This window comes from Eucalyptus grandis, chromosome 4, assembly GCF_016545825.1.
Source record: "Eucalyptus grandis isolate ANBG69807.140 chromosome 4, ASM1654582v1, whole genome shotgun sequence".
NCBI lineage: Eukaryota > Viridiplantae > Streptophyta > Magnoliopsida > Myrtales > Myrtaceae > Eucalyptus > Eucalyptus grandis.
Genome location: NC_052615.1, coordinates 36869577 through 36888314, shown reverse-complemented (window position 1 = coordinate 36888314; position 18738 = coordinate 36869577).

The window sequence follows — 18738 nt, the reverse complement described above, 5'->3', positions numbered from 1 at the left end:
CCCTTTATGTCCAAAAAGTGAGAAAATACTCAAAAATGTTTTTCCTCCCAAAAATGCATGGAAAATCTCTCAAAAATCCAAAAAGCCTTAGGTTTAAACAAGATTAGGTACCGAAATGGCATTAGTGATTAACTAGTGTAATCAAGTCCCCGATCCTAATTTCTCTGGTTGCGCAGAGCGAGTATTTCTCCCGATACTTCGCTGGTTTCTAATCGACCCACCCCAAACCGATTAGTGGCGACTCCGTTTTAAAATTAATTTACAGGTTAAAAATTTAGATTATTAAAGTCGTGAATTGGTGGACTTGGGAGAGTCCGGGTATAACAAATTTCAGCCGAGCCATTAGCCTCCTTAGGAGCTCGTACCCGATTGCGGGCGCCGAAAAAAAAGAGGTCGCGACAATCATCTTAACCATATGCTAATATCACGAAGTAGACCTTGCATCAAAACTATTACACAAATAGTCTTAGCCATGGCTCGATATTTAGATTGAACCAATCATTTCTTCGTTTCCCATGAAAGCAGCAATTCTCCCAACTTAACGCAAAATCCAGTAATTGTTCTTCTATTCATATGACAAGTGGCACTGTTCGTGTCACAATGAGCTGTCACTCCACATTACGATTCTAAGATAGAAGTCTTAGGCACCCTTTCAAATATTGACTTTCAACATTGTATTCATGTCGGATTGTTTTGGATTATGCATGAATTAACTATGAATCTATGTGTAACATATGTCAGGTCTATTCATTGTGAAATAGATGAGTTTTCCAATGAGTCTCTAGTAGCTTGATGGATCCTTGATCAATGGATCCTCACCAAAAGTTGGTAATCCGGCATCATACTCAATTGTTGTTAACATTTTGCTCGGTTGAATAATGGTTGGTTTGCATTATGACAACCCCACATCTGATATAATCTCTAACACAAATTTACGTTGACTAAGGTAGATTTCTTTATCTGATTGGGTAATCTCAATATCGAGAATAATTTCGGATGCCCCAAAACTTCAATGAGAAAGATGGAATGTGAATACTTCTTGAATTCTTTAATAGTAGACTCATTATTCCCATAATACGTATATCATCAACATATATCAACAAGTAGATTGACGATGTACCTTGTGTCCATGCAAATATGGCATGATCATGTTTGGATTGCTTGAATTGTGTAGTTGTGAATGTAATGGTGAATTTAATATACCACTGTCAAGATGCCTGTTTAAGTCCAGAAGAGGGATTTACGGAGATGATATACTCGAGACTCCCTCAATATGTGTAAACCTAGTGGAAGGTCCATGTAAATTTCCTCCTCCTAATCACCATAAAGAAAGGCAACGTGGATGCCCATTTGGTGAAGTAATCAGTAGCTAGGAGTATAAATGAACGTTTCTTACTTGATGGTGGGTATATATTCCCGATGATATCTATTACATATCCTCTAAAATGCCATGACTTCACTATCGGCATCAGCAAAGTGGCTGGGACATGTTGGATTGGGCCATGCATTTCGCAAGGTCTACATCCTTTTGCATAACTTATAAAATCTTGGGTCATCGTGGGCCAAAAATAACCGTGACGCTTCAACAGCCATTTCATTTTAATACCCGGTTGATGGGCTCCACAAATCCCTTCATGGACCTCGGCCATTATTAACATTGCTTCCGCCTTATCCAAACCCCTTAATAGTACTCATTCAACAGTATGCCAATAAAATTCTTCACCTAAGAGCACATATTTTAGCGCTTCCTTTCTTAATCCTTTGTCTCGTGATTGGGGATTCTTTAAATACTCTATTATCGGTATCCGCCAATCCCGATCATCTCCTTTTCTTGCAACTTCCAGTTGTGACATAGATGGCAATACTTTTATTTCATTCATTAAAGTGTAAGCAAATTCTTTCGAGATGCGATAGCCGAATGCCATCTGAGTAAGCTCATTGGCTTCCGCATTCTAATATCCTAGTATGTGTACTAGTTCCAAATTGGGAAATCTGATCAACAATTCTTTAGCTGTATTAAAGTGCTCCATAATAGTCTCATTAATACATTGATACTCTCCCTTTAGCTGTTTGATCACTAACTGCGAATCGCCCATCACTTTAATCGATTGCACATTCATGTCAACCAAAAAGTAGAGGCTAACTATGAGTGCCTCATATTCAGCTTTGATTATTGGAACATTTAAAGTCAAGCTTGAACTGAAATTTCATTTTGTGCCATCTTGGTGATACAATCAAAACCCCAACTCCTAATGCTATGGACATGGACGAACCATTAAAATATAGTAACCACGGGAGCAATGATGCATTATTTTCAGTTTCGATATCTTCGGCTTGGACACATGGGTACTCCGTGACAAAATCAGCCACGGCTTGTCCTTTCACTGCTTTCATTGGCACGTAAACTTTAATCCATCTCAGACAATGCGAAAGACCACTTTGCCACTTGTTCTTTCACTATAGGCCTTGTAAGCATGTACTTGATAACATCGGTTTTGCATATCATATGAACAACAGCTGGCAACAAGTAATGTTGCAATTTCGTACATGCAAAAGATAGAGACAAACTGATCTTCCAATAGCATTTTTATCTTTTCTCGGCATCGTTCGACATCCTATTAAGATACTATACTGCTTGCTTTTTGCCTTCATCATTCTCTTGTGCCAGCATATTACCAAAAGTTGTATCAGTGGCCAACACAGAGTTTTAGAGGCCTGCCTGCTTTGGCAGTATCGGCACTGGAGGATTCGTCAAATATGCCTTTATTCTTTCGAAGGCACGCTGGTGTTCTTCTTGCCAGATCAATTCCTCTTGATTTTTCGACTTCAACAAAGGAGAAAACATCTCTATTTTGCGAGATAGGTTAGCAATAAATCTCCTAAGAAAATTTACTTTCTCGATTATCATTTGCAATTGTTTCTTGTTAGTTGGAGGAGATAAATCTAGTATGGCCTTAGCCTTATACTTATCAATATCTATTCCTCATTGTTAACTAGAAAGCCTAAGAAATTCGCAACTTTTATACCGAATGCACATTTTAGAGGGTTCATTTTCAATTGATACTTCTCCATCCTAGTAAAAAGTTGCTCAAGATATTCGAGATGACTTATCTCTTCCGATTTGATTAGGATATCGTCAATGTACACCTCTATGAACTCTCCTATCATGTCATAGAAAATGAAATTCATTGCCCATTGATAAGTTGCTTCAGCGTTCTTCAATCCGAATGGCATAACTTTCCAAGCATGTCCCTATGGCTTCTAGGCACCTAAAAGCCGTCTTATGGACTTCTATGGCCAAGAGGCAGTTTTGCCACTAGAAATCATAGTGCAATCACTAAGGGTAAGGCTTCATAATGAGATCTTGCCAGAGGAGTATAATGAGGCGATATATATGCAATTGGACAAATTGGATGAGATGACATCAGCAGCCCTAGATCATGTGATTGCTCAGAAAAAGCGAGTAGCAAGAGCTTACAATAAACATGTGAAAGCTAAGTCTTTTGCCTTGGGGGATTTGGTTTGGAAGACAATCCTCCCATTTCACACAAAAATCGAGACATTCGGTAATTGGTCACTCACATAGGAGGGACCATTTCAAGTTATTGATGTGTTAAGTGGGAACGCTTACCGATTAGTGAACTTGGAAGGAGAGGAATTGCTGCGGTCCATCAATGGAAAATATTTGAAGTTATTTTACCCTATGATGTGGAAATAAGGGAGAAAGAAGAAGAAACATAGATTCAAACACTTCCTTCATTCAAAAAATCCAGCGACACATGACTACAACCGAGACTAGTGAAAGGGAAATATTTACAGCACACAACGTCCAATCCTAAGGCAGCGAAGGTAGCAAAGGCTAGTCCAAAAGCAACACAGGTCACATGCCCATATCCTTTGGCAGCGGTCAAGATGCAGTAAGGGCTACGGGTTAGCAATGGGAATGAACGTCAGCTAAGCTTTGATCGCCATCAAGAAATCCTTCAGGTGTCCCTCTATATGGGAGTGGGCCTGCTCACTTTGGGCCACCAACGGGTGCATCTTGTAGGTCTTCTCGAAGATGGGATCCCGCTCTTTCTTCAGGATCTCGATATTCACATCTTGCAAGCATGGACAATCTTTTAATTCGGCAACAAGGTCACCAAGTATCGTTATTTCCAGGCCAATATTGGACAGTCGTTCAATCAGCCCAACGGTACGGTCAGTATCAACGCGGGATCTCCCAGCAGCAATTTACTCCTCCTCTTTTGTAAGTCTGTCCCAATCGAGGTTGTTGATCGCGAATCTGAGATACCTTCTTCTCTGCCGAAGCTAGTGCCTTGTGGTACCAGTTCATAGTGCGAGCAACAAGGTCAGTACACTGGTCGAGGGACATAACCCTTTCTTCCAGGATGGCCTTCTCCTCGATCTGGGCGAGGTTAAGCTTGTAGGCCTTCAGACCCTCCGAGACAGGGAGACAGAAGGTGTCATATTGGCAGTGGAGTTCAGAACCGCTGATTGGAGCGATGTCCATCTCTGGAAGAATCCTCCTCACCGCAGCCTCTTTCTCTTCATCCTTGGCTATGGAAGCCAAGCCTCCAGAAAGCAACTCATAAAGTTGCTTCCACTTTCAATAGCTTCGACTGAGACTATGTGGATTAGGGAGATTATTGGGGGTGCAGCCATTTCTAGAAGTAAGAAGGAAGGCGATTTGTGAGGATGAATGAACCCAAAAAAAGGGACTATTTATAGCTGAAGTTTGCAATGGTTGGGAAGATCATGGATAATGGAGGAAAGCACGACCAGGTTAATTGGAAAATTGGAGGGATGTGCATTAATATGCAACAGATGGGAGTAATTGAAGTCTTGGGGATTGCAAGAGAAGCCAAAGAGTCAGGAAGAACATTATGGTCCAGGAGATCATCGCATCCTTGGAGATATAAAAGGACTCGATCGAATAGTGCAAGTGGCCTTTAATGGGCGGCTCGTAGCTGGTTAGGAAGATTCTAGCTACGGATAGGATTTGGTCCTGGAAAGAGATATGCTGACTTTATCAGTTAGAAAGCTGTACAGGAAGATGTGAGTACAGCGGCAGGATAAGATCAAATAATGGATTTAATTAATTAGATCCAAATAATAAGGCTGCCAGTTGATTACCTATTCGTGATTCAGAATTACGAAGAGATCAACATTGTGTATGAGTTTTGAAAAGAGTTCAGTTCGAGACAATATCTTGGAAGAATTAAAGATAGACAAGGGATCTTTTACAATGGATCAAGTCGTTCAGTATATATACATTACAAAGTCCAAGACATATCGAGATATAAGTACATTCCGTGCAAAAGAGTAACATATTTACAAGACCAGCCTAAATACAAGGAGGAACAGTTAAAAATCAAATTGTTGGCAGAATGTAAGAACAAAGCTTCTTAGCAGCCATTCTAGTGCCAAGTTCTCTGCGCGATACCGAGTCCTTCGGAGGCCTAAGCTCGGATATTTCTACTTAGGTCCTCACATTCATGGAAAAGAGACACTAAGGCATCTTGGACTCAGTGTATATCTCGAGTCAAAACAACAGCAAATTCTTCAGCCAGCTCCATCCGATGTAAAAGCTCCGCTGAAAACGGATTGTTGGGAGCGACACGTTGAAGAAGCAATGATGACCCTTGCCTATTGTCATTCAGATGTTCCATCCTGATTGTGAGTTCCTTTTCGAGATCAGCTTTCTCCGATTTTTTGCATCAGTATTTGGCTTCGAACGCTTCAACAGAGGCAAGCTTGACGCAATAGTCCTGATACACTTCCAGAGCGGAATTGATGGAGAGGAATAGTTCCCTATATATGTGCTAAAAAGCAAGACATGACACAGAGTTTATTAGGGATCCAAGCTTGACAATAAATAATTAATCTCTTCCATCATAAGCGGATTAGAAATGATAAAGGGATACCCATAAGACAAAATAGTGAACAATTTCCTCCATTTCTCTAAATCACGAACATTCATGGGTGAAGATAAGACACTGAAGGAGTGGTTAGCGCCATCGGTCGGAGGAGTACTGGTTCTGCTCCTACTATGACTAGATCAAGAACGGGAAGACTCGGCATGATAAGGAAGTGCTCTTATACGTAAGGTCTCCCGATAAGCTAAAGTGTCGCAAAGTATAGACCGAGGTGTATGGATTAGTATACTACGAAGAAGAAGGCATTACATCATCGCGACAGGACAAGAATCACGAAGCCGAGGAAGATGAACCCCTATTACCTTAGAAAGAATGGCCTCGATACCGGAAGCAAACAAAGTATCTTGATATGAAGCCCACCTATTCTCGAAAGAAGGCAAGCCCTTAGCGTCTATTTAAAAGCTACAATAGTAGGTGCATGCAACCATCTTGTCATCGATAGCCTCTTGGCATTTGAAAGCAGCTCGAGAATGACAGCGCTTCGATAGAGCGAAGAGGAAGTCGATTAAATTGATACAAGGCATATGGATTTCCTAGGTACCCCCAAACTGCCTAGCATAGTACGTGGATGGTACACCTCGAACCTAGGGGATAATTTGCCATCTTTGGAAAAGTATAATGGTAGATCGTCAGAAGTGAAGGCGTGCCTCCATAGGTACTCATCCTCTGGATACTGATCACAAAAATAGTCTGGAAATTGATCTAAGGCCGGTATAGACTAGAAAAGAAAACACGGTCGAACACCATGGATTCCTTCCGGACTGAGAGGAAATATTCCAAGAAAAAGGTAAAGGGAGAAAGAGGAGACAATGATTACTGCTTTAAAGGTTTGCAAAGGACTTCAATACTATAGTTGTCGGGGCCAAGAGGACCCGAGTGTACATCATACCACCTTCGAGGAATTTCGGGAACATCAGCGAACAAATTGGGAAAATACAGTATAACCCAAGTTTACAAAAGCCAAAGAGGACTAAAGAAAGGTTCGGGATGGTCAATGTTAAGACAGGATTGAAGGTCGATGATGGATCGGTATAATAGCAAGTATCATCTTGCCGAGGGGCTGATGAAGTCCAAGGGCTTTGTAGACGGCAAGAGCATTACACTTTTTTGAAATGGAGTTTGAAGGACTATAGAAAATGTATCGAGAAAATGAATATAACAGAAATGCCTTGTGCTCCTTACTAGTTTGTTGCAACTACTATCCATGTAACATCTCGCAAAGGCACTGGGATAAAGATCCAGTGAATTCAAGTCATTGAACTTAGGGACGTCGGTAATATACAAAGTGGCAGACTCATCACCATAAGGCATGAAATCGGTTAGGGCATGGACATCAAGTAAAGTGATAGACATGGGACCAGCAAGAAGAAAGAAGCAATGTATGGAAGATGACCAAAACAGCAAAGGCTGGCAAGTAAATCGTAATCAATAGAAAGAGGGATGCAACAAAGTTCAAGAGCTCGGGATTAGTCTTTTCCAAACATGCTCAAAATAAGGTTCAAGTGTCGATACCAGGCAATAAATACAGGATCAAGGCTTGGAAGATGAGAAAACCTGTCATTCGTGAGAGGCCACTGATGATCAATAAGGATCCCTTCTTGAAAGGGAAGTTGCTTTTTGTGGTTTCAAGGAAAACTTTCATCGAAATATGGAGGAGGGGGCAAGGTCTCAAAATAAGGGCCCAACCTAAGATCGGCAGGAATGGAGTCTTTCCAAATTTCTAGATCGACAATTAAATCGACAGAGTTAACCAGAAGCTTCCCTTTCTTCTCAAAGACAATACAATGCGGTGAGGCGACCCATGAAAGCATTGGAACGATATACATCCTTGCTAGAAGCTCTAGTATATGGAGCCATGGCATAAAAGGAAAGGAAAGAAGATCGAAGAGAGTAAGGAATGGAAGCGGTTGATGCCATTAAATAGAGAAAGCAGAATGAAAACTGCAAGAAGTAGTGGATAGTTTCGATAATGTAACCATGAAGAACGTAGGGAATGAAACAGTTCCACATTGGTCATGGGGAACATGGAAGAAGAAACTAAGCGGCACGTGAATAAACACCGTTGTAAGCCTAAGCGCGGGAAAATGAAACATCCATCAACATGTCCAACTGTGAAGAAATACATGTCCAAGAGTGAAAGAGAACTGCAAAGCCACAAGATACTAAATTGGTTCAAACATAATAAAGTCAGGGATGAGAGTATTCTCGCTCGACTAAAGAATGAAAAGATAGAAACTCCTTGTCACAAGCCAGGTTCTGAGCTAGAAGCTTGGGCTTCATCATCTTCTGATGGTCCAAAGCAACAACAAACTTCTCGGATTCCTCAAATTGTTCTATTGCCTAGTCAATTCTGTTGCTCAACAAGCGCCACGTGTCAGTCATATCTAGTTGATGGGACAGAAGCTTGCGACGCTCCTCATTGAGCTGAGCTTTGAGATTCATAGTTTTTCTTTTCAATTGAAGCTTGGTCTCCGTCACAACTAGAAATGACTGCGATGATCTGTCTCGACCTTCTGTTTCTGAGCCTTCTTAGCAAATGCCCGAACCCTACGTTCCGAAAGAGCCAAGGACTATCATTGTTCTTCTTGACAGTTCCAAGCTCTCGAGAAAGATAGGATGGTATTGGTCGCAACTGGTTCGGAAAGCGCGATGCCTAGCAAAAGCGGGATTAGAATAGAATGATTGAAGAAGTGCTTTAGCTTGTACCTCGAGTTGAGGGTCACCAAAGCACGACGCCTAGCAAATGCGGGATTAGAATAGAATGATTGAAGAAGTGCTTCAGCAGTTTCGCATTGGTCATGGGGAACGTGGAAGAAGAAACCAAGCAGCACATGAATAAACACCGTTGTAAGCCTAATCGCAGGAAATTGAAGCATCCATCAACATGCCCAATCGTGAAAAAATACATGTCCAAGAGCGAAAGAGAATCGTAAAGCCACAAGATACTATATTGGTTCAAACATAATAAAGCTAGGGATGAGAGCATTCCCGCTCGACTAAAGAACAAAAAAGACGGAAACTCCTTGTCACAAGCCAGGTTCTGACCTAGAAGCTTGGGCTTGATCATTTCTGACGATCTAAAGCAGCAACAGAGTTCTCGGAGTCCTCAAATTGTTCTGCTGCTTTGTCAATTCCGTTGCTCAACAATCGCCAAGTGTTAGTCATATCTAGTTGATGGGATAGAAGCTTGTGATGCTCGTCAGCGAGCTGAGCTTTGAGATTCAGAATATTTCTTTCCAGTTGAAGCTTGGTCTCTATCATAACTAGAAATGACTGCATGAGATGATCTGCCTCGACCTTTTGCTTCTGAGCCTTCTTAGCAAATGCCCAGACCTTGCGTTCCGAAAGAGCCAAGGACTAGAGCCGATCGCTGTTGTTCTTGACAGTGTCCAAGCTCTCAAGAAAGATAGGAAGGTACTTGTCGCAACTGGTTTGAAAAGCGCGATGTCCAGCAAAAGCAAGATTAGAATAGAATGATTGAAGAAGTGCTTTAGCTTGTACCTCGAGTCGAGGGTCACCAAAGAGTTCAGTGAGGCCTCCTCTAGAAATCTTCAAGAATAACCGGACCCGTTCTTCTGGGGTGAGCTTGGCGAGTTCCTCTGGACTAAATTCGAAAGGGGTAATAGAAAGCATTCGAGTAATTTTGTGAAGAGTTTGCTTGGCACTCTCGACGGCGTCAGAATTAGGAAGAGATACTTTCCTTGAGTTAAGTCGGGTCGTTGACCCGATGATTGTAGGAACAAGTTCACGACAGGGAATCTAACAAGATGGAAGTCAGAATCAATACAACGAATAGAGTAAAGACGAGATGAGAGTTGAACTTACATCAATAGGGACAGTACACTCTGACCCACTGGGTAGTAGCATGGGAATGGAAAAAGGCGAAACCGCAGTTGAAGTAATCCTGGGGAAAATATAGCTTCCAAAGTCATTGGAGCTGATGATGAAAAAATGAAGTCTCGAATTGGAGATAAAGCAAAGTCTCTTTCTTCCCCAGCACAGGAAGTAAAAGCAATTGGCGGCTCTTGAAAAGAACTCGAGGCAGCAATTGATGAGACAGGAGCAGCAGCGGGACTACTTCTCTTTTCCAGAGAGGGATTTAGAGCAAGAGGGGAATTCGGTTCTAAGTTATCTTGGGTTGGCGAAGAGGTTGGTTCTCCTCGAGGCACATTGGGATCATGCTTACTAGCGGTAGAGGAGATTGCCTCTCGAGAAAGGATCGGTTCTAGTGGGGTTTCTCTAGGTGTTGAAGGAGATCCGCTTGCTCTATCGGAAAACGAAGAAGCATGCTTTGACATAGGAAGATTTGCAGGACCTGGGAAGTTGTCGATATTGATCAGGGCCGATGCAGAAGTCTCGGTAGCAAGAGGAATCGAAGGTGCAAGACTATCGGCAAGAGAATGGCCTTGAGCTTGCAATCTCCACATCAATGACGTCAGGAGTAGAAGAGTTGGAGATTAGACGTGCTAACTGGAAAGATTGTGCAGTTGGGATAGACCTTGATAAGTGCCTCCTGGCCCTTCCACTTGCATGGAAGCAAGTATACTTGGATTTAGGGTGACGTGATCTGGGTTAGGCCGGTCCATCCCCTAACCCAAGGACCAACTCGCACAGTGTTCATCCTCAATTTTGGGACCAAGGACCGACTTTATTGAGCTTGAGACCGAGGACTAGACCGATCCAATGGATTCAGTCCAGTTTCAAGGTCAACCCAGACCGATCGATACTATTTTTTGTTTCATTTTTTGCACTTCCTGAAAAGGTGACCGAGGATTGGACCGACCCAATGGATTCGGCGACGAGCAAGTTAGTGAAGAGAGGTGAGCATTGAGTGGGGTGAGTGTCAAGCGATGAGTGGGGTGAGTGTCGAGCATTGAGCGACGCAAACAACCAAAAGCGATGGAGGCGAGTGTCGAATGGTGAGCAAAGAAGTTGTTTTTTTCGATTTTGGTAAATTGAAGACTAAGAGGACAAATAAGACATAAGAGAACAAGTACTGGAGGAGGATACGCCGTGAAAACTCCTTACAAAGACATTTTCTTCGTTTGTAAATATGGTTGTTGATGCCATAAAAGACATTAAAAGTCTAAACTATTAAAGAACAGTGTAAAATACTTATCACTGAGGAGTTGTTTAATGTTATTGACGTCATTTGACTTAGGGTTTTCACTATATAAAAAATTATAAATAATATTATATATATATATATATTATACAGTTATGATTGGCCTGGATTAAATCGACACTAAACTCTTAGGACCGAAAACCAACCTACACAATACTGATTCAGGGATCCTAGGATTGAGGACCGACTCAATCCCTCCGGCAACCGGACGAGGACCGCTAGGGTTGGGCCGGTCTAGGGTTGACCCGACCGATGCTCACCCCTACCTAGATTACCAGAACATCAGACTAAGGCTAGATCAAGAAGTATCACAAAGTCTAGAAAAGAAAATGCCGGAGTCTCGCGTTCTTTTCATTGCCCGATGAGTCAGAGAGATAGGAAGACTGGACGAACGTTCAGCAATATTGGTAACATGAGTTGTGGAGATGACCTTGCTAAGAATGTCTTCGAAATCTTCGATAAAAAGGGAATCCCAATAGGTCGTCCATCAAGTAGTGAAACTCTTGAGAACACTAGGGGTTGGGTCGTACGGTTTGATCGAAAAATGTCGAAGTATTTTGCTGGTGATGGCATGGTAGCAGAATAAGGGATCAGACAATTTGGTCACCCCAAAAAGGTGCTTCTCATCGAAAGGAAAATTCATGGAGTAGGGAGCCATAAGCGGAATGCCTTGGGACAAGCCCAGCTACCGAGCGCGATATTGAGGGGAGTAAACTTCCAAGCCTGACTTCAGTTTCCCTTTTAGTGATAGCCTCAATGTCAGGTCAGATGCAACTAAAACAGAACGCCAAAATTTTTTGTCGTCCTTCGTTCGACCGAAGTCAAAGACAAAGATAAAATATGTGCTTGAAAGTGGGTAGAAATCGTCGGTATTTAGAGAGTGATGGTAAAAACAATTGAGGAAATGTTGAAAAGATGAAAACCCTTCGGGAGAGGGGTGAAAATGGAAATGCAGCAGCTGTGCTCCTTTACTTTCAAGATAGAATGGTTCTTATTTGGGCCTTTGTGGAAGAGAGACTTTGGCGTCTGAGAAAAGGGATGGAAAATACAACTTGACCTATGCTTGGAGGATCTAGAAAGGATCATGAAAAACCCCAGAGGTAGGAACACACATAGTAACAGATGAGAAACCAAGGCCGCGATAAAAGGCAGTGAGAGTAAGGAAAAGATAAAAAGCTAGACCCTTGAAATCCCGAGCTACTTGAAAGGAGGGGCGACAAAAAACAAACCTAGACAGCCAGTAAAACAGAAAGGCAGCATGCTCCTCATCCTCAGCATCTCCTATTGGACAAGCGTAGGTTTTTTGGAAGTTGGTATAGGAAAGGTCTATACCTTTTTCAAAGAAGTCACAAGCCGAAGGAGCGATAGTGCTGGCATCATCACCATCCAGACTTAAACTAGTGATGGCGAACGCATCAAGAAGAGTCACTGATATAGGGCTTGACTTGAAGAAGAAATAGTTCACAAGACGGCGACCAGAAGCAAGTGAGGCTACCCAAAAATTTGTGATTGAGTTTCAAATCAAGAGTATAGAACTCCAAGGCCTTGTTGATTCGAGCTTTGCGCTACACCTCCTACTTGACGGCCTTAAGTCTATAGTACTAGTCGAAGAAAGTGCAGTCAAAGGGTGCGGTCGAATGGGTAAAAAGCCCTGAGTTTTTGGGAAGAAGGCAGCAAGATATGCTCCAAAAGATGGTCTTTTGAAACGGCAGCAGTTCCCCACATGTCGAGGGAAACATTTGATATCGCTAGTATGAGTACCTAGAGGGGGGTGAATAGGTATATAAAGGATTTTTCTTCACCAATTGCACAATACTGGACAGTTGAAGGAAACGATAATCAAAGTAAGACTGAGAGAAGAGAAAATTGAACACGCGGTTTATAGTGGTTCGGCATATCAAGCCTACGTCCACTCTTCTTCACCGACAGCCTATTGGCTGGATTCCACTATGAACAAAAGAGAAGTTACAGCACAGCTTTGCCTTGATTCCACAGTGTAGATGTTCTACCACACCTCCTCAAGATTTCTCACAAATATAGACTCTCTCTTTCTTATACAAGTGTTCACTCAAAGGATTTGTCTAAACAAAAAGGAGCTTCAGACTTTGGAATTCTTCTATCGCGCACACCTTGAACAACTAAGACAGTCTTCCTTATATACTCATTTATGCCATCATACCCGTTGGCACTTACCAAAGGAATTCCTCCAATCTACCCGTTGGACGGAATCAATTAGGAAGATTGTTCAAGCTATTAAAGGAACGTGTTGATAGCCCATCAATCCTGTTCGCCCATATAATCAGGATCTCGGTTTCCATAAGCAGAACCTTCCAATATTATTTAGGCAATCACCGGATCTTCAATTTATCGAGTCAATCTTCGATCAATCAAAGGACTCCGTTATGTCTTCTCCAGCCACGAGATCTTCTCCAGTTGATAAGGTCAAATCCTTAACAAAACATCCAGGTTACGGATAACCTTTCTTCAACGGATTAGAGACTGTCAATGAGGATAGACTTTGAGTCTTGAGTCTCGGCTGTCCGGAGGTCTTCGACTTTAAATAGCGTAGTCCTCGCAAGCCTTCGGACTAGATTGATAGAAACGTTTTGTCAACTTCAAAACACTTCAAGAAGATTTCTCCAACAATCTCCCCATTTTTGATGGTGACAAAACTTTCCTGCAGATTTGGATATGTTTGACCTACAAAACATTCCTCAAACACATATGCATATCTTATAGAGATAAATGGCTAACAGAATAACACTAGAATCTGCAACCACAGAAAATAGGTTAGTCAAGTATATGATGAAGCCATTCATAAGATATCAATATTCGTTAATAGAAGTAGTCAAGTCCAAGTCTAGTTCGGTTCTCATCCGGACACAAAACAAAGTCAAACAGTTCAAACCACAAACCACAAAGCAATCCAACAAACAAAAAGTTTAATGAATGAAAAGTTTTTGATTCAAATCTTGCATCTCTCCCCCTTTTGTCATCATTAAAAAGGATGAGATGAAGTCAAGATTGCTTGGGAACGCGGACAAGCTGGAAATCTTCCATAGATCGAACGATGCCTTCCAGCCTTTTAAAGTCTTCCTTTAGTTGTGCAATCTCCTCACTCTTGGCATTGGCCTCGATTCTCGAACAGAGGGTTTGCATTTTATCATTCAATGAACAAGAAGAAGCTTGACCTTCATTCTTCAAGCTTTGAACTTCGCATCCCAAGGCATAAATTTGACCTCGCATCTCCAAGAGAATATCCATGATTATGCGAAAATCTGCTCCATTATCGGTCCGAGTACTTGCTTCGGCTCGATCGATGGAGTAAATGCGACGATGGTAGATCAGCATAATCTCGCAGGTTTGGTGATGAAACTTCATGACCTTCTTTTCCGGAAACCGAGATGCATAAACATCCTCTGGGTTTGCTTGGTGAGCGACCGACTCCTTCACTTGCATCAGGACATGAAGACTTCACTCCTTTCTCCCGATCTCCCCCTGTTTCCATGCCTATAGGTGGAGAAGAGAGTTCCTCATGTTCTCATTCTTCTCTTCTTTCTTCTTCTGGTCTTTCCTCCTCTATTTCTTTTTCAGCTTCTAATTCTTCTTCTTCCTTCTCCTCTGCATCTTTTGTCATTTGTTCCGATTCTTGCTTTGTGGAACAGACGACTTAAATTCTTCAAAGCCAATGCAGATGGTGATGTCTTCCTCATCATCTTCATCCTCCACGAGGAGAGCTCTTCTTCTCTTGGATGGAGCAACCATGGGCTCCTTCTCTTTCTTTTAGCTGCGAAGAGATTTGATGAGATTTTGCGGGAGTCTTCTCTTTGAATTTCTCCAACTCCTTGCTCGGTTCCTTCGACGCATTTTGGTTACCATTTTCAGTCCTACCACCATATTATCGCAAGGTCGAACACAAAAGATTTGTGGAGGCTGAATATTCAGATGTCTGAATAACTTCGTAACAAGGCTTGGGTAAGGGAGTTGACCTCTGTCCTTCATCATTGCTCTATACATGTGAAACATCACAGTGTGAGGGAGAGAAAACCTTTTTCCAAAGAGAATGGCATACATCAACTTGGCCTCTGAACTTGAAACATTAGTCTTGGAAGTTGATTTCGGTCGGAGGCAATTAATCATAATCTTGTGAAGCAAGATGTTGAATGCACCCATCCTTAAGTAGGTGATCTTTTCATCTGTTCTCTTGTCCTTCACCAGTTCAAGTGTGGCCCAAGCTATGGAAACTTTGATTGATTGATATCTTCCTCTTTCGACTTCTAACACATCTGCTAGCATATTCATATCCACAACATAGTCTTGGTCTTTTACGCTGAAAGAGAATCTATTCGCATCCAAAAAGCTTAGATTTGAATAGAAATATGCAGTTAATTCAGCATATGCCTCCTCAGAGTCGAGCGAACTTTTCAAGTTGAAGATAACTGAACTTTTCCTCAAGTTCATATTCACAAAGATCCAGAAAATCAAAATCAACACTCCTAGGGTTTATTACCCCACGCTTTAGCAATTTCGAGTACAGATCCTTTTGCTCCCTAGATCTAAACAAATCTCCCCTTTTTCCTTGATTTTCAACCGCAACATCCATTTTTGGTTGGAATTGACTGTATAATTTGTCATCATCATTCCCATCTGCGAGATTCGGCCCCGATCCACGAGGATCACTTGGGATATTTGCAAGGGTTTCCTCACCACCCCTTTTCGAGCAATTCCCAAACTTTCCATTTTTTCAGAAAGATATATTCGTTCCCATGTCCTTTGTCTTTAAGAAACTCATCAATGTAGTTCAAAGGAGTACAAATTCCTTTTAAGGCACGATATAAGCTGGTAAATATAAGCGGGCTTTTGAACTCTTACAGTCCGCATCCTCGATGATTTCTTCCCGTTGTTGTTGATCAACGCCTTTAGGACTAGATGGAGGAGAATGACGCTCGCGAGAATGTTGTGGGCTCGCTTGTTGTTCTGGAGACACTTCTTCTTCAGTAAGATCGAAGTGCGTAGGTCCCTCACTCATCCGTCGTGGTCCCCTCGCTTGCGATTCTTGAGGACTTTCTTGAAGATGACATCTTTCTCGGTTTTGGAAGATTCCTTGCTTGACTTTCCCGGAAAGATGACAACTTTTTTTTTTTAGGATTAAACGAAGAAGACAAACGGGAATGGAGGATCGATGCTTTCTAGGGTTTTTGAGAGAAAAGTGAAGAGGAATCGACAGTTCACGATCGGTTAAAAAGAGGGATAAACGAACCGTCATAAAGGAAATAAAAATATGCCTTTTCAAAATAACTGTCTTTTTCCGCAAAAATAGCCATTTAAAAAATAACTTCTTTTTTGAAAATGAAACGTTGCAATATTTACGTCAATTAAATATAGCAACAATTTAAACACAGTCTGACGATCGTACCTTTTTAAGATGGGATTCAAGAGAGAAAGACTTACAGTCTGACGGACGTACCAAGACCGTGTCTTTCGGATAAAGTCTTGTAAGTCTCGAGTCTAAAAGTCTTTAGACTTTGATATCCTCATACCTCAAAATGTTGAGTCTGGAACGTATAGACTCAAATTGATTTTTCTCCAAAGGCTTTGTGAATATATCCGCCGCCTTGATTCTTTGAGTCAACAAATTGAATTGAAACATCTCCATTTTGAACATGGTCTCTAATAAAGTGATGTCGAATCTCTATATGCTTTGCTCTTGAGTGGAGAATTGGATTTTTGGTGAGGTTGATAGCGCTGGTGTTGTCGCAATTAATCTCCGTGCATGAGTCTTCAATTTCAAAGTCTCTTAGTCGCTTTGTTTTATCCATAGAATTTGCGAACAGCAACTTCCAAGAGCTACATACTCGCCTTCGTTGTTGAAAGGGACACAAGTGCTTTGTTTCCTTGAAAACCAAGACACTGTCCTGCTTCAAGCAACCGCGGTTCCCGAAGTGCTTTTTCTATCAACTCTGGAACCGGCCAGATCTGCGTCTGAATATCCCAAAAGATTAAAGTCTCCCTTCTTAGGATACCAAAGACCGATGCTTGATGATGAAGCAACGTATTTAATGATGCGTTTCGCAGCACTAAGATGGGATTCTCTAGGATCTGATTGAAACCTAGCACAGATGCAAACACTCAACAAAATATCGGGTCTAGAAGCGGTAAGATAAAGAAGTGAACAAATGATACTCCTGTACAGCTTTTGATCAACTTTCTTCCCTTCTTCATCTTTGTCTATCTTCAAAGAACTTGACATCGGTATGTCGGTCTTTTTGCACTTTTCCAGTCCAAATCTTTTGACAAGATCATTAACATATTTTTCTTGATAAATAAAAGTTCCTTCCTTCAATTGTTTTACTTGAAGACCAAGAAAGAATGTTAACTCTCCCATCATACTCATTTCAAATTCATCCCGCATAGATTAATCACGTCGTACCAAGCTCGAGGTGCTTGCTTTAAACCATACAAAGCCTTTTTCAGTCTGAAGACTGAGTCTGGCTTCTTTGGGTTTTCAAACCCTGGTGGTTGTTCCACATAAACTTCCTCTTGGATAAATCCATTTAGGAAGGCGCTTTTGACGTCCATTTGGAATAACCTGAAATTCTTATAACAAGCAAACGCAAGTAATAGTCGAATAGCTTCTAACCTTGCTACTGGAGCGTAAGTCTCATCATAGTCTATTCCTTCTTCTTGCGTATATCCCTTGGCCACGAGTCTTGCTTTGTTTCGTACAACTTTTCCTTTCTCATTCATCTTGTTTTTGAACACCCATTTAGCTCCAATAACAGTTTTACCTTTTGGTTTGGATGTCAATTCCCATACATCATTAATGCTGAACTGTCTGAGCTCTTCTTGCATAGCTTCAATCCAACTTTCATCAGATAAAGCTTCTTCTATTCTTTTTGGTTCAATTTCAGAAACGAGAGCCACAGCACTAGACTCTTCTCGCCTTTTGGATCTGGTGCGAATTCCTTCATTTATTTCGCCGATTATAAGATCTTTGGGATGACTGGACTTATGCTTCCAGTTACTTGTTGATTTGTCTGGTTGATGATCTCTCTCTTTGTTTGGATCTTCACGAACATCCTGATGAAGGTTTTCCATAGTCTGAGATGCTTCTTGAGTTGTAAGCTTTGGAATGTCTGGAGCAGGTTCAGACTCTTCTTGATGAGTTTGACTTGATTCATCTTGTGTTGAGTCTTGAAATTTGACATTCATTGACTCCTCCACGACCGGCTCTTCTTGTTATAGACTCGAAGGCTTTGCTTGATGTAGAATATCCAAGGAAGATACCTTCATCGATCTTTCTTCAAACTTACCAACTCGATCTTTTGCATTTTTCAATATAAAACATTTGCAACCGAATACATGAAAGTATGAAACAATAGGCTTCTTATCTTTGAACAATTCATAAGGGGTTTTCTCTAGAATAGGTCTTAAGAAGACTTAATTGATAATATAACATGCTGTTGAAACAGCTTCAGCCCAAAATCGTGAAGAAATCTTGCTTTCAATTAAAAGAGTTCTAGCCATTTCTGAAGAGATCTGTTCTTTCTTTCCACAACTCCATTTTTGCTGAGGAGTATATGGAGAGGAGAACACATGACTAAAGCGATTCATCACAAAATTTTGTAAAATCTTGATTTTCAAATTCACCTCCATGATCTGTTCTTATACTTG